The sequence below is a fragment of the Macaca mulatta genome, chromosome 4 (genome assembly GCF_049350105.2).
Source record: "Macaca mulatta isolate MMU2019108-1 chromosome 4, T2T-MMU8v2.0, whole genome shotgun sequence".
Classification (NCBI taxonomy): domain Eukaryota; kingdom Metazoa; phylum Chordata; class Mammalia; order Primates; family Cercopithecidae; genus Macaca; species Macaca mulatta.
Window position 1 is genome coordinate 121,815,325 of NC_133409.1, and position 12,076 is coordinate 121,827,400.

At 36.7% G+C, this 12,076-nt stretch overlaps 1 protein-coding gene across 7 annotated transcripts in view; it reads right to left on the reverse strand.

Moving 5' to 3' along the window:
- Positions 1-12,076, reverse strand: part of PHF3 (PHD finger protein 3) — an 85,467-nt gene that overhangs the window by 43,720 nt on the left and 29,671 nt on the right. The window lies entirely within an intron of this gene.

A 12,076-nucleotide genomic window follows, 5' to 3' on the forward strand; every position in this document is an offset into this window, starting at 1 on the left:
ATGATGGAATATTTGTTGCCACACATTCACATACATCCTCAGGTTTTTGTTGTTTTTATTTTATTTTATTTTATTTTTAAGACGGAGTCTCACTCTGTTGCCCAAGTTGGAGTGCAGTGGTGTGATCTTAGCTCACTGCAATCTCCACCTCCAGGTTCAAGTGACTCTCCTGCCTCAGCCTCCCAAGTAGCTGGGAATACAGGTGTGTGCCATCACGCCCAGCTAATTTTTGTATTTTTAGTAGAGACGGGGTTTTGCCATGTTGGCCAGGCTGGCCTCAAACTCCTAACCTCAGGTGATCTGCCTGCCTTGGCCTTCCAAAGTGCTGGGATTACAGGCATGAGCCACTGCACCCAGCCTCAAAAAGGTTTTGACATTAGATAACAGGTCTACTAAGTTCCTTTAAATACGCAAATTTTAAGACTACTTTTCATTAATTCTGTAGAAAAGCATACATATATATAGTATATACATTACAAAGATGTATAAGAAACATTAATAGGAAAACCGCAACAGACTGTTCAATGGTGATTATCTTTAGTTGTAAGGAATTTTGCCATTGCTGTTGTTTTTTAACCTTCACTATACTTTCTCTGAGTTTTCCAAGTTTTCTATAATGAGCATGTATTCTACAATGTAAACAGGAGAAAAAAGAACCATCCAAAATAGAAAAACAGACCAGGAGGAAAGCCTGATTAAGAGTGTTTGTTGACAAGGAGTGAAGTCATGTAATGAATTTTAGAGCTATATTACAAAGCAGAATCAACAGGATTTAGCAAGCCAAATCCAAAGGTCAATTATCAGGTTTTAAATTATTCCATTTCCTAGCAACATCTGACATAGCTGATTCCTCTCCACTTTCTGAATCTTCATTTTTTTCGCTTCACTTCTGGGATATCACATCCTCCCATTTCCCTAGCCACTTGTCAACAGCCTTTGATAAAGCCTTTTCTTCCTGCCGACATCTACATATTGAAGGATCCAACAGTTAAGTCCCCCCATCTTTCTTCTTTATCTACACTCATACTCACGTATCCCTTTCACACTCACTTATCCCTAAGGTGATCTTATCCCGGCCCATCTATACTCTGATTCCCACAGGTATCTTCTCCAACCCAAAACTCATGAGACCTTCAGAAGAGTGTAATCTGACATCTTCATTAAGTTGTCCAATAAGTACCTCAAAGTTAACATACCAAAAATAAACACTGATTCTATCAATCCTCCCTCCCCCTCAAAAAACTGTTCCTCCCAAGGTATTCAGAGTAAATGGAACCTCCAATCACCTAGTTCAATTCTAAAACTCAAGAACTGTCCTTAGCTCCTCTCCCCATATCTGACACATCCAAGCTATCAGCATATCCTGCTAGCTTTATCTTCAAAATGTATCACACATCTGACCAGCTAACATTCTACTCCCAAATCACCATCTCTCATCAAGACTGTAACAGCCTCCTAGTGTCCCAGGTTTCTCTACTGCCATCCCCTCTCCCCTGACAGTTTATTCTCCACACAGTTATCACTGTGATCCTTCTAAAATATTAAGTCAGATCACATTAATATTCTTCTGTTCAAAATCCTCTAAAACCTTCCCAACACATTTAGACATAAAGCCCAAAATCCTAGCCAGGGCCCATAGGGTCTAACAGGATCTTCTCCTGCCAACTTCTTTGACTTCTTCTCCTCCCCCTGCTGATTCACTCTCCTCCAGTCACAATGGCTTTTCCTGAACATAGAGAAGCATAAGCCCATCTCCGGGTTTTTGCACTTGCTATACCCTCTGCATGAAGACTCTTCTCCCAATACCCATAACTCATTATTTCCCTTCATTCAGATTTTACTTAGATACCATCTTCTCAGAGAAACCTTCCCTAACCACCTTATGCAAAACAGTACATATTTCCATTACTGCCTACGGATCCTTAGCTACTTTATCCTTTAAAATGTTTCTCTATATGACATTAAGTATCTGTCTGACAGTCTTCTCCACCAGAGCATAAGCTGCACAGGTAAAGACCTTTGTCTCTTACTTGTGGCTGAATCCCCAGAATCTAGAATCACAACCTTGTATATAGTAGGTATTCCAGAAAATATTTGCTGAATAAAAGCATTACGGGGAAAGACAGATTGGGAGAACTTAAACCTTGATAAGTGAGAAAAAAATGTTTCTATTGAACAAACAGAGAATTTGGAAAGAACAAATTTGGAAGTAACATACTGACTTCACTTTTTTGATATATTGATGATATGAAGGAAAAAGCTCAGACCAAAGATGCGTGAAGATAAAGCAACATCACAAAAATTTCATAGTAGTGGGAATCAGGAAGGCTAACTGCAACCCAAAGAACAAATAAAGGAGAGAAATCCACTAGTCTGACACACAAAGCAGAGAATCAGATGAGTAGGAGTTAAGGAGTAAGTAAATGAAGAATGACAATAATTGTAGTCGCTTTTAAGTTTAATGGAGAAAAGTGGAGAGAAGGAAACGGACAGAAGAGGGAAAAATCAACAGAGATCTGACAATGTTTATATGTGCCGGAAAATAACTTGGAAGGTAAGTGATGACTTGAGGTTCTATCCCTGAACAACCTCTTGGTCGACAATCTACAATTAGAATAACTAAGACTGCATTTAGGATGTTTCTCAAGGAAAGATTTCCAAGCATGCATCTTTTTTTGAACTCCTGCTCCTCCTGACAACACACTTCCTTCAACTCAAAAATCCATTTCTACATTAAATCAAGCTCTGCATTGCCTTCAGAGTTTCCAGAGTTCTCATGCTGAACAAGAGCCCCAACAACAGAAGCACCTCCAGTATGTTTTTTTCTTCCCTTGTATATTCCAGAACTAGGTACTAGGTGCCATTCTCATTTTTATCCCCAAGTCTGAAACTTAATGCCAACTTTATAACAGAGGAAATAACTGACCTAGAAGTAGTTAAGCTGAGTTTGACCTTTGCACTGCCAGCATAATTATCACATAACAAATGTAAAAATTCCCTACTAGTCCTGCCTTGTAATTCTCCCTTTTGTGTGGTATTAAAGTGATTTAAACCAATCCCTATTGTTGAGAAATGGAATAAATTTAACCCCAAATGGTTTTAAAATTTTGACATAAAGTCCATGATCATACTCAGAAATCTCTTCAAGCCTGATTTTACATCACATTAAAATTCCTCCCATCTCAACCCCAAATTGTCCTAATTAAACTTGCTTAAGTGAAGTCCTCCTGACATTGCTACTATTTTAACTCCAGACTATTTAAATTAAACCTATCTTTTTGGAAAGGGGGCAAATGAGATAAAGAGAATAAAATCATATCATTCAGAGTTAAACTTATTGCACTGCTCAACAATAGAGATTTGTTTAAATCACTTTAATACCATACAAAGGGGGAGAATGACAAATTAGGAATAGAAGGGAGCTCTTCACATTTGGAATGCCTTAATTATGCAGGCAGCACAAAGGTCAACCTTAGCTCAACTATTATACTTCTATGTCAGTTATTTCTTCTATTACAAAGTTGGCAGCAAGTATCAGACTTGAAGGGGAAAAGAACACATCTGTGCAGTATCACAACAATAAAGAATAGTTACCTATTTTATATGGCTTGTGTTTTTTAAGTATAAGAAAATATGTGAACAACTCCTCTAACAGAACCCCTATAGCTTTCCCCTCTAACATCACAGAAGACCATCACTCTCTACTTGGCCACCCTTTGGTAAGACTTCTTTCCTCCATGGATGAGTCACAGATTCACCCCCAAAAGAGGCTGAGGCATGATACACTCCATCGAGTTGTATGTTACATACAATTAACTATTTGGGAATGAATTTATCCCTGTAGATATTATCACGTTCTTAATTTGAAAAAAATAAACAATGCTATATAAATAATGCTTTTCTTCCCCTCTTCTATTCCTTCCTTACGATACATTTTAAAACACAGGTTCACTGAGTCGAAGATGGTATACATACACACACACACATATACGGTGTATATATATATACACACATATATGGTGTATACATACACACACACGTATGTATATATATAAACATACATACATGTATACACACACAAATATATGTATTCATTTGTCTTAGATATCAAATGTTTCTCCAAAAATATAAAATATTTACAGTGCAAAGAGCTTCATATTAAGTCTCAAGAACTCATTAGCACTAATTTCAGATTTAAAAAAAAAAAATGGGGGTTACTAAAAAAGCTTGAATACTTTGTGGATTTATATACCGCCTTTTTGTATGTCTTTAAGTTTGTCAGTTATTAAGTCAAATTTAAAATTTCCCTATTAATTCTTAAGTACTTTGCATAAGGGAAAAGAGCTTCTATAAAAGAGCAACGAATTTGGCTGCCCAGGAATGGCAGCTTTACCAGATACAGCAAAAGCCACCCCTATCCTTTGACTGAATGTTTTTCTCTGCAGTATGACTTCAGTCTAAACCATGCAAACTCTAAAGACAGATAAGATCAAATACTTGGCTCCTGTCAACTCCCTTACCTTTATGGTTAACAGGAGGAGATATTCACCTTTTTGGTACAGCCACAGTTTAGTGCCCATTTGCTACTTGTTCTTACCTGGTAGATTAGACTTTCAGTTGAAAGGTAATGGGATGCTTTTGCTTAGAAAGGGCTTGGCAGGCATTCCAGTCTCAGGTGGGTACCCTGCCCCTTTGATTTTTCAAGGAACCCTCAGGCCCATCCTTGAAGAAAACATAAGGATGTTTTGCAAGTTTCTAGTAATCTGAGCCAGAAATTAGAGATCAATTTATTGATTGTTGTAGAGGTGAAGGATCAACCTTAACAAACAGACAAAAGGCTGAAAGAAGTGAGCTGGGTCTTGCTTATCCCGATATTAGATGTTCCGTGGAATATGCAGTCGAAGCTAGAGAAGGATGAAAAGAAAGGGTGATTTTTTTTTTAATGTTTTGGGGGTTGATTTTCTCCTATGGTTATCCTGAGTTGGGGTTTATAAGGCAGCACAGGCTGCCTAATGCTGCTTTTTTATGAACTGAAATCACTTTGGGATATTTTTTCTGCAACACTGGAAAACTATTTAAAAACAAAAAATACTTAAGCAGATATCTGTATCTTTTCAATCCTTTTCTAAGAGACAATCTTTATTGGGTCTATACCTCCATACTTGAGCTTGTTAGAGGCGCTGCTTCCGCTGTTAGCCATGTTAAAGTGTTAATCCTGCACATTTGTTAATACAAGATTGTTGACATAAAAACAAAAAAAAACCCAAGCATAGACAAAACAAATAATAAGATAGTGTTAAAGGGAAAACTTGAAGAGAAATAAATTTAAAGGAGCTTAACTGAGCAGTGAACGACTCATGAATCGGGCAGCACCCAAAATCACAGCAGATTCAGAGAGACTCCTAGGGTGCCTCGTGGTCAGAACAAATTTATAGACAAAAAAGGGAAGGGAACTGACATAACAGAAATCGGCAGTGAGGTACAGAAATAGCTGGATTGGTTACAGGTTGGCGTTTGCCTTATGTGAACAGTTTGAACACTGTGTTCAACTGTGGTTCAAGTATGGCCACTGGGATTGACCAGTACTCAGCTACTGTACAGGCACATACACCAGGTTAGGTTTCCAATCTTGTCTGCCTATTAAGCTAGGTTATGGCTCATCCACAAGCACTCAAATATAGAAGTAGAGTCCTTCTCAGGCATATTTAGTTTGCTTTAACAGTAGATATCCTATCATGTAACCACAAACCATACCTGTGGAAAACAGAGCAGTAGAAACCTAACCATAAAATATGATCTTTTAATTTCATTAAAGGAGTATCTAACTATAGGACATTACAATAAAGGCAACAAATGTATAAAAGTGTTTTTTAAGCTACCAAGCAACATTATGAAATTAAGAAAAATAAAAAAAAATACACATTCCAAATTTTCATTTGGATTAGCTCTGTCTGCCCTATGTGTATAAAAACAGGCAGAAAAGAGGCACTTGGCCAGACACTAGCCAATTCTAGAAAACCTACAGTGAGATAAAGTATACACTCTGTTAATATGAGTATGTGTGTCTGTGGAGAAGGGGAGAATACTTTATGAATTGCTTCTTAATTGTTTAAATATTATTTTTATTTCTTAGATTTTCTTTATGCAATAGCACATGAAAAAGTTACTGTCTCATAGTTCATTTATTTATACGGCCCACTAATTACAGACTTGGTTCAGTAAAAAACTGTAAATATGGTCCGGGCACGGTGGCTCACACCTCCCAGCACTTTGGGAGGCCGAGGCGGACAGATCACAAGGTCAGGAGATCGAGACCACCCTGGCCAACATGGTGAAACCCCGAATCTACTAAAAATACAAAAATTAGCTGGGCGTGGTGGTGCGTGCCTGTAATCCCAGCTACTCGGGAGGCTGAGGCAGGAGAATCACTTGAACCTCACCGGAGTCGGAGGTTCTAGTGAGCCAAGATCACACCACTGCACTCCAACCTGACAAAAGAGGAAGACTCTGTCTCAAAAAAAACAAAACAACTATAAATATGAATGTAATCATGTAAACACAACCCTCAGAGATACTAGAACTATTTAGTAACCATGAATTACTTTAATCTGATAAACTAAACATCATTTTGAGTACACTTCATTTGCTATTTCTCTGCTTAAAACGTACTTTACTTGCCTAGGATTTTCAAAAGGCTGGCCACTACAAGTATCTCAGCATGCAGCTACTCTCAATGTTAGAGAGAGGCCCACCCCCTAGTCCAAGTCAAATAAACCATGACCTCTGCCACCAAAAAAACAATTAGACATTTTCTATCACCTTACAATTTATTAGGTTGACGCAAAAATAATTGTGTTTCTTCCCATTGAGAGTAATGGCCAAAGTCGCAATCAATTTTGCACCAATCTAATACTTGCAAGCTCCATGAGGGCAAGGACTTTGTCTCAAACACCACTCTATCTTCCAGCACTGGAAACAGTCTGGCATATGATAGGTATGAAATAAACATTTGTTAAACAAACAGTACAGTACCAATCACTTTAATCTCAAAGCAAATCATTATACCTTACATATGATTGTTGTAAATTGTTGATTCCTGGAATGTTATTTAATGAAAATCACGTTACTGTAAAACAGGAATAGGTTTTAAAAAAAAAAGGTTCAACTATCTTATAATATGGATCTCATTATTATTCACTGAGTTTCACATTCTAGTAAGTCAATTCCCAACTAGGCACTTTGTTCTGTAACATTTCAGTTGCATTTACTCAAACATATGAAAAAACCAGACACAAACAGGACCACCCAGAGTTCTTAGAGAATCACATTAATTTTTTCAGTAAGTAAGAGAGGCCAGGAAAATGAGTTGAACAATTAACAGCCCTAATTTGTACTAGCCCAGGAAGAGACTATTATGGTACTATACGCTCCACTAACTAGAACTCCCCAAGAGCAGGAATTTGTTATTCTTTTGTTTTCTGATGTATCACTAGTGCTAGAACAGCAGCTGGAACATAAAATACTCCGTTTTAAAACATAGCTTAAATGAACAAATGCATGAGTGCATACAAAATATCATGGCTCTATCTCGAGAGATGAGAACCTCCATGTTCAACTAGACTCAAATCAGGAAGTTATTCTCAGCAATCAAAAGAAATAGAATAAAACACCTCTACACCATCACAGTAGTGTTGACTAACCCATGCAGTTAGGATGATAGTTTAGAAAGCACGGATGAGAAAGAAGCATCCAAATATGGAATAACCAAAAAACTACAAAAAAAGCTGCTCACTCAAAAAGACAGAATTAGTAGCATTTTTTCAGGTGTATGCCTAGGAATCAAAGTCTCCTTTTAAGAGTATAAAAAAGCCTCTATAAAAGGAACTTTCATCAAATATATTACAGAGATTAAAGATATGAACCTGAATAGAATAAAAAAAGTCAACTCTGCAATAAATTTGGAACACATAAGAGAACTATTACAACTTGGAAAACACAATTCTGATAAACATACCTAGGTAAATGTCATAACTTAATGAGGAAAAAATTAGTATTATATGTATTTAGCCTTGAAACAACAGTAAAATGTATCTTGCTCCATTCTATAATGTAGGTTTAAAAGTCAGTAAATGCTTCCTGTTATCTTTCAGAAGTTTCTCTGGCCTCTTATGAACAGTTGAGAATGGGTAATCCTTTACATCAAGTTCATGTCAGTTACCTTTCCAACTCTAGAGCCCTCCTCAAGAAAAATCAAGTATATAGAAACCCTCAGTGCAAACCTACTTTAATATGGTTTATTTCTGTCCTTGTGTTTTACATATATACACACCTTTATAAGTAGTCTCTTATTTTTATTTCACATATTTCTAATAACTCAAGTTTCCTGGCCTCTCACAATTAGATGAATGGATCGAATATTCTAGATGTTTGAGAAAGATAAAGTAGGAGGTCCTAAGACAGTATTATAAAAAGAGGAGAAACACATCATTCAAAAGCAATTTTTTCCTAGTGTATTTGGCCCAGGCCCAGTTAATACAGGGACCAAAAGCCTTACCTACAAAAATGGTACCTAAGGACGTTGCTAATAAGTAATAATACAATCATTTGTTTCCCAAGACTACTAAATCAACAGTTAAAAGCTAAATTATGTTCACTATATTGCTTTAAAAAGGAAGAACTATCAATATACTTTTTTAAATGTCAGTTTCTTGAGGATTTATTTACAATAATTATTTTCCTAAATCATCACAAGAATGTTTCTATATTAAAGCCAAGATTGCTTTGTCCACTAATCAAGGTCATTTATTTGACAATTTTCCTGTCACCAGTGTGTATCAAATTTAATTTAAAGCATTTCATCAACATTCAGCCTTAAGCTAAGGAAAAAATTTTCTACCAAACCTTCACAACCGATCAGTTAATTTCCAAGCTGACCTCCTTTTACATATTTCATGTGCTTTTTGAAGTTGCATATCAAGAAAACTTATACTGAAATTGACTGTAATTATACATGCAACAGAGGAAAATATGGTCCTAAGGCCAAAATTAAAAATCACAGAATGAAAAAAATCAGCAAGCACTTTTAGAAGCATTCTGCCTCTGTAACGGTAACAAACCTATGCAACAGAACATGCATTTAAAAGTACATCTCACTGACTACATTGTGAGGTGATTTGGTTAAAAAAAAAATTTGAGCATCATAAGGAAAAAAGCAATGTGACATATATATTTTTTCAATCTATTAACTCATTATAACCATCAAAAAGGAAAGAGGGCCAGGTGCAGTGGCTCAAGCCTATAATCCCAGCACTTTGGGAAGCCCACGCGGGACAATCACTTGAGCCCAGGAGTTCAAGACTAGCCTGGGCAACATGAAGACCCCATCTATACAAAAACGAAAAAAAAAAAAAAAATTAGTAGGTGTGATGGTACACATCTGTGGTCCCAGCTACTTGGGAAGCTGAGGCAGGAGGATCACTTAAGCCCAGGAGGTGGAGGATCACTTAAGCCCAGGAGGTCGAGGCTGTAGTGAGCCACAATCACGCCACTGCACTGCAGCTGGGCAACAGAGTGATAGCCTGTCTCAAAAAAAAAAAAAAAGGAAAGTCAAATAAAAACCATTTGCCACCTCTGGCACTAGCAGTAATCATTTCACCAAAAGTCCTTACTCTGAAAGATCATTCCTCCAACTCCTAACTTTGAAATGTTCATTCTTTCCTTCTAATCTGCCTCTTCAGTAAGAACTGTAAGCAACCAGGTAATGAAACAAAACTTTTCCTTACCAGAATGCCAGCAAATAAATGTAAAAGAAAAGTTAGATATAGAAAGCCATCACTTCACTACAACTGATTCCAGCGAATATCATCATGGATGCATAAAAGCATTAGGAAAAACGCTGATGAGGAACTAAATATTTTCATATTGCCAAAGCTGCATCTCTGTGTAGATTACTTGCCATCTCAAGTATTTAGGAAGAAGAGATTTTGCTCTCACCACCTTAACCCAGTAATCCAATTTAACATCGAGTCAGATGATAAACATTCTAAGATGTGATATTATACAGCTTTACCTACGAAGTTTTCTGAATGCCAAATATGTTTGACTCTAATCAAGCTATTAAACCTAATTTCCAACTTGCAGAAAATACAATTTAAAAAATCTAAAACTCAGGATGTTGCTAAGAGACCTTTGTTTCCCAAGGAAAAAATTAGTATTATAGGCATTGGGGACAAATGACTAATTTGAACATGGACAGGATATTAGATGATACTTGGAAATTGTTTCTTAGGTATAGTTATGGTACTGTTACGTATAAGTCCTTTTTGGGAAGATATATGATGAAGTTTAACTAAATGGGTAGACTCGATGGATGAACAGCTGTTGAATATTGGTGATGACTAAATGTGAGTATACTGTACTTTGTTTTTCGGTATGTTTTAAATTTTTAAAATACAAAATTAAATTTAAAAAATTTTTAAAGCTTAAAATAACAAGTATCCTTAACCAGGTATCTAAATAGCATATATCTGATTTACAGTCTACTTTGTTCCAAAACGTATTTAAAGTTTAAAGTGTCTTTTAAAAGGACATACAGTCAACCCTCCAAATCCATGGGTTCTTCATATGTGAATAAAACCAACAGCAAATCAAAAATATTTGGGAAGGCTGAGTATGGTAGCTCACGTCTGTAATCCCAGCAGGAGGACTGCTTGAGCCCAGGGGTTCAAGACCAGCCTGGGAATCTTAGGGAGACCCCGCCTCTGCAATCCCAGCACTTTGAGAGGCCAAGGCAGGCAGATCACTTGAGGTCAGGAGTTCAAGACCAGCCTAGCAAACACAGTGAAACCCTGTCTCTACTAAAAATACAAAAACTAGCTGGGCATGGTGGCACATGCCTGTAATCCCAGCTACTTGGGAGGTTGAGGCAGGAGAATGGCTTGAACCCGGGAAGCAGAGAGTGCAGTGAACTGAGATTATGCCACTGCACTCCAGCCTGGGCAACTGAGCAAGGCTCCATCTCAAAAAAAAGAGGGGGACAATGATGTCTGTATGAAAAATGTACAGACTTTTTGTTCTTGTCATTATTCCCTAAACAACACTGCACCACAACTATTTACACAGCACTTACGTTGTATTAGGTATAATTCAAAGATGATTTAAAATATATAGGAGAATGTGCACGGGTTATATGCAAATACTACACCACTTTATACCAGAGACTTGAACATATGAGTATATTGGTATTGTGGCAGGCAGAAGTCCTGGAACAAATCTCCCATGGATACCGAGGAATGACTCTACAATATAAGGGAATGTTTTAAAAGAAAAAAAATGCTGACAAAAACTAAGCAAATATATGTATTAAAGATTATTAAAATATTTATGCCACATATATATGTAAATACATATATACGTAAAAAACTAAGATGAACAAGGATAATGTCAGTACCCAGAGTAAGTTATAAATATTTACTTTTACTAGGCGTTCCCTGATCTCATAGAGACAAAGTCAAAGTTTGTCAGGCATTCAGCAGAACTTTTTATGGAGAAACACATGAAAAAACAGTCAGTATACCTTAAAAAGATACTAACTCTAAATTGGTCACTCTTTCAAAAGACATCCTTATTGCAGCTTTTATTAGACTTTATACATTAAGCAAATCATTTCCTAAGGTGGTGTGTATAACTAAAGGGGTAGACATGACAATCAATCTATGATTAAATACTACCTAAAAATTAAAAAGAAATCAAACTTAACTAACATTTAATCAGATTGCCACTAGTATCCTTGATGAATACACGTCAATTTATCCAAAAGGAAGGATACTGAAAGAGTAAAAATTCCATAAAGTAGAGAGGAATTGATACCCTTAATGCATTTGTTTGGCTTCAGCACTTTGCATTGTTACAGAATGTCATTAATATAAATACAGTTCCTTTTATACTAAAAATACTTTGTAAAACAGTAGACTGTTTACAGTAATTTTAGATCAGGTGCGGGAGCTCATGCCTGTAATCCTAGCACTTTGGGAGGCTGAGGTGGGTGGATCACTTGAGGTCAGGAGTTCGAAACTAG